Source organism: Nicotiana attenuata, unplaced genomic scaffold (assembly GCF_001879085.1).
Source record: "Nicotiana attenuata strain UT unplaced genomic scaffold, NIATTr2, whole genome shotgun sequence".
Taxonomy (NCBI): Eukaryota; Viridiplantae; Streptophyta; class Magnoliopsida; order Solanales; family Solanaceae; genus Nicotiana; species Nicotiana attenuata.
Genome location: NW_017671937.1, coordinates 210690 through 215988, shown reverse-complemented (window position 1 = coordinate 215988; position 5299 = coordinate 210690).

Genomic DNA, 5299 nt, shown 5'->3' with positions numbered 1-5299 from the left:
TAATAATTTCTTTGCTCAAATTACCACTTATGGCCTTTTCCCGTAGCTGAAACGGCTCATCCATATGCTAATAACCAGAAACCTCGCAAGTAGCTAACTATGCAACCAACTCATAAGCGTGGGACTCTCCCACTTAGCTTGAAGCCATTATTACACAACTCTGGGACTCACCGGAATTCTTTATCTCTTATTGACATAACCTTGCGCAATCAACCGCCTAATTCTCTCGAAATCTTTCTATAAAACCCCCTTCTTATATTCCGACTCATCAAACACATTTGCATAACCGACCCCTTTGCTGCACCACCAATAGAATTCCTCGCAGAAGCTTCGCCAACCACGCGACCGCTAACCCGCTCACTTGAGTAACCCACCTACAGGAAGCCCTCCCTGGCATCTTCCAATGCTGCTGCACGGGGGGTACAATTACTCCGACATCAATAACCCATCCTGAGTTTGAGCTCACTCTCCAGCTACACAGGTCCATTTACCCCTCGTGGACATCATTTAAATGTGCGGCAACATCCTTCCAATTCAAAGTTATGCTGCATCCTCCTTCATTTAAGCGGCTCCTTTCCGTTATATTAAATCTCCTACCGCACAAGAATCCCTACTTCAAATCAGATCCGTATACCCCAATAGCCAAGCGCTAATATTCTTAAATCGCTCCAAACCCTCCTTAAGGTACGTGGTCATCCCACCGCAAAGCCCATATGCAACTCCGTCACTCTCCCACTTTGGGCAAACTTACTTCTTTAATCAATTGCTCGACCTACGCTTCATAAACCTGGCCTTTTAGAAGCTTAAAACTCCGCCTGACACTTCCCACATGTCTTTCTCATCTTGCTGTTCAGTTGCTGCCTTAATAAAATTTATCTTCATAGCACTTGAATCCACAAATTGCTACTAGCTTTAAACTTTTCCGAAGGTCATCTTTATCGAAATGCCAACATTAGAAATATTGATTCGATCCTGACCACCGCACCCTGCGATATTTGACGGTTGTATCTCTGATACTATTTCACAATATCTTGCCCCAAAGGCGGGTTGTAGAAGATCATAACACCAAAAAATGTAGTACGCTCAATTAGGACAACGACATCCCATCATAGTAGGAAACTCTACAACGCATGCAATTACCAAGCCCCATTACTTCCACCAGCCCACATCTGACCATCCTTAGTTCGATTATCTTTCTCCCCCCGGGAATAAAATGCTGATTCTCTTGATTATGCACTGAGTAAACTTCCCTTGAAGTCATTCACTGCCCCGACACGTGGGAAACACCCTACCATCATATCAATACTGTAGAATAGTCATTCATAAGCATCATGGCAACTTGTGCCTACCCTCAAAGCCCTCAGAAGTACCGTTACTGAGCTGAAATAATGAAATGTTCTTCCATAAAGCGACGATAATAATCCGATCAGCTATACCAGGAGGAACATCCGGAATCGCATCTGTAGTACCATCATGACTCTTCAATTCTCGACTTATAACAAGCGCTTTGCATCGCGTAAGATTGAGTAGGAATGAATTAAAGGCATACGCCTCCAGGGATCAAATCGCACGATAAGGAATCAAGAAAGGAAGTACTCCTAACAGTCCTGCAGCCTCCCGAGGATAAGTATAGACGTCTCCGTATCGATCCGCGAGACTCTACTAGACTTGCTCATGACTCGTGAGACCCTAGGAACCTAGTGCTCTGATACCATGTTGTCACGACCCAAAATCCACTAAGGGTCGTGATGGCGCCGGACACTGCTGTCACGCAAGCCAACCGAGTTACTTAATCAAAATCTCGTTTTTAATACTTTTGAAATCTAGGATTTTTCCTTCAAGTTTAGCAATTTTAAAGAATATAGTCTCAATCAAACTTAAATGATAAGCAGTTAATACAATACTTCTAACCATCCCAGAACCCGGTGTCACAAGTGCATGAGCATCTACTGATAAGGAAATAAAATACAATATCCGTCCGAAATACAATGGACAGGAAATAAATACAATGTACTGAAGAGGGCTATACTAGCTGCGAGCCGCCTCGAGTAATGCAACTCACCTAGCCCCCAAATCATCCACGCTGCTACGCCCAGTGGGCTGCTAGAAATAAATATACTTGTGCAACAAAAATGCACCGAAGTGTAGTATGAGTACGTAAACAACGTGTACTCAATGAGTATCCCGCCTAATCTCGAAGAAGTAGAGACGAGATGGTCAACTTCGACACTTACTAGAGGTCAATTGACAATATACTAAAAATGTGAGGAAATCATGGATTTATATAGCAGTTCTAATTCACGAAGCCAGAAAACAGATAAACACCTTCAACAAATAATCAAGGATTTTCAAGGTTTACTCTTTATTATCTTATCAATTTGTATCAAGTCACGAAGGGCAAATTTCACATTTAAAGTTCTCAAGCAACAATATATTATGCGCAAATCACACCGAGGCGACGGCCCGATCCAACAGAAATAAACTGTGCACTTGCCGAGGGTCGACGACGCGCCTATAGATGCATCTATTTAATCTGCCGAGGCGTTCGGCCCGTTCCATAAATAAACACATATCCTGCGCGCGAATTGTAATGACCCGGCTGGTCGTTTTTGGAATTTACGCCCAGATCCCTCATTTACTGCTTCCCCTAAGTTCATTCTGCTATTTTGGTTTGCTGGGACGTTCGGTGTTAGGATTCGTAGTGTTTTGGGACACTTAGTCCCTAAATGAGAGCTTGAGAGTTGAAAAATGGTCCGTAATTGGAACAGTGTGAAGACGACCTCGGAATGGAAATCCGATGGTTCCGTTAGCTCCGTTGGGTGATTTCGGGGTTGGGAGCGTGTTCGGAATGTATTTTGGAGGTTCGTAGCTCATTTAGGCTTGAAATGCCGAAGTTTGAATTTTTGAAGTTTCCGGTCCGATAGTGAGTTTTTGATCCGAGGGTCGAATTTGAATTCCGGAAGTTGCAGCATCTCCGTCATGTCATTTGGGATGTGTGTGCAAAATTTCAGGTCATTCGGGCAAGGTTTGGTTAGGTTTTTGATCGAAAGTGTGTTTTGTTAGAATTTGAAGTTCTTAGGCTTGAATCTTTGATTAATTCGTGTTTCCGGTGTTGTTTTAGGTGGTTTAAGGATTGGAACAAGTTTGAATGATGTTATGGAATATGTCTGTAGGTTTGGTTGAGGTCCCAGGGGCCTCGGGTGTGTTTCGGATGACCAACGGGGCATTTTAGTGTTTGAAAAATTGCAGAAAACTCTCAGCAGTTGCAGGTCCAGATTTCTTCTTCGCGTTCGCGAAGAAACCATCGCGTTCGCGTAGTGGTAGCCTATCCCTTCATCGCGTTCGCGGCCCCTCCACCGCGTTCGCGTAGTGTAATCCTGGAGGGGGCCAATTTCCTTATACGCGTACCCGCCAACGCGTTCGCATAGCTTCAGCACCTTCCCCATCACGTTCGCATGTGCAACTTCGCGTTCGCATAGGGCAATTTCTGGCCCTTCCATTTTTCCTTCAATGCATTCGCGTTCCCTTGCATCGCGTTTGCATAGGTTGAGACCCCAGGCCTTCGCGTTCGCATTCCTCCCTTCGCGATCGCGAAGGGCATTTTTGGCCAGCTAATAATTTCTTCTTCGCGAACGCGAGTAACCCTCCGCGTTCGCGATGCTTTAAACTCCTGAACAGTTATAAACATTTCAAACGAGGGTTTTAGCCATTTTTAACAAAACTCAAGCTAGAGAGCTCGGATTTGGGAGAAATTTCGAGGGGTTTTCAAGAGCAACGATTGGGTAACGATTCTCTACTCTTTTATGCTTAATACCCACTAATCTAATCACGATTAGATCTTTAAATTTCGAATTTTTAATGAAAATTGGGTGAAAGTTCATAGACCAAACTATTGGGTTTTGAGGGGGCATTTGACCTCCGATTTGGGAGATTTTTATATGGTGGGACTCGTGAGAGTACGAGGGTTCTGAAAACGTGAAAATTATTCGATTCCGAGACGTTGGCTGGAGGGGCATTTTGGTCATTTTACCTATTTTTGCGCCCTAGCTTTAAATTTAATAGTGGAATCAATTGTTTGCAATATTATTTACGATGTGTAATTGAATTGAATATATTTGGGCCATTTGGAGTCGGATACTCGTGGCAAAGGCGCGGTTTCTAGTGATATTGAGCCGGTTCGAGGTAAGTGGCTTGTCTAACCTTGTGTGGGGGACCTTTCCCCTTAGGATTTTACTTGATATTTGAGTGCCTTGTGCGTGAGGTGACGAGCGCGTACTTGAGCCGATTGATGAAATCCCTTTTTTTTACTTAAGCTATGGAAACTTAGTTCTTATCCTTATTTGCTTTGTTCTACTTGGAGTTATGACTTATGCTAGATTAGGAAAAGCATGTTTAGCTGATTTGACTGCCTACTTGCTTAAATTATTTTGACTGCACTACGTGAAGCATGCTAGGCTAGTTCTATCTGTGTTTGTCTTTCGTACCTTATTCCTTGGTTTGTTTCTGGCTGTGATTGCGCATTTACATTGGGACTACGGATGTGGGATTCCGGTAGCTCCCCCTTGTTTGTTTACTTTGGGACTACGGGTTCGATTCCCGGGAGATCCCCCTGCACTTTTACTTTGGGACTACGGGTTCGATTCCCGGGAGATCCCCCTGCACTTTTACTTTGGGACTACGGGACGGTATCCCGATAGATCCCCCTGCACATTGATGATTGGACTACGGGACGGTATCCCGGGAGATCCTCTGGTATTAGTACGTGAGTTGGACTACGGGACGGTATCCCGGGAGATCCACTGGACAGTTGAGGAAAGGGCTACAGGACGGTATCCCGGGAGACCCTCATTGGTATCTTGACATTGAGCTGTGTTTACTCTGTGTTTTACTCTATCTTTGTAGTTAGTATTGCCTCGATGACTTGCCTTATTACACTGCTGTATTTATTATTTCTGTCAGATTTCCACACTGTTAATTATTGCTATTGTTATATTTTTGCCTCAGTAGGGCCCTGACCTTCCTCGTCACTACCCAACCGAGGTTAGGCTTGGCACTTACTAAGTACCGCTGTGGTGTACTCATGCCCTTCCTGCGCATGTTTTTTCATGTGCAGATCATCCAGGTACCTCTACTCAGGTCGCACTATCAGTGAGGCAAGAGGATTTCGGAGACTTCGAGGTAGATCTGCTGTGTCCGCTGACCGACGAGTCCCCCTCTTACTCTATCTTTAGTACTTAGTTTTCTCTCTTTCGGTTGTTAGATATTCTGGAGTTTTGGAGCCATACTATATACTTCTGTA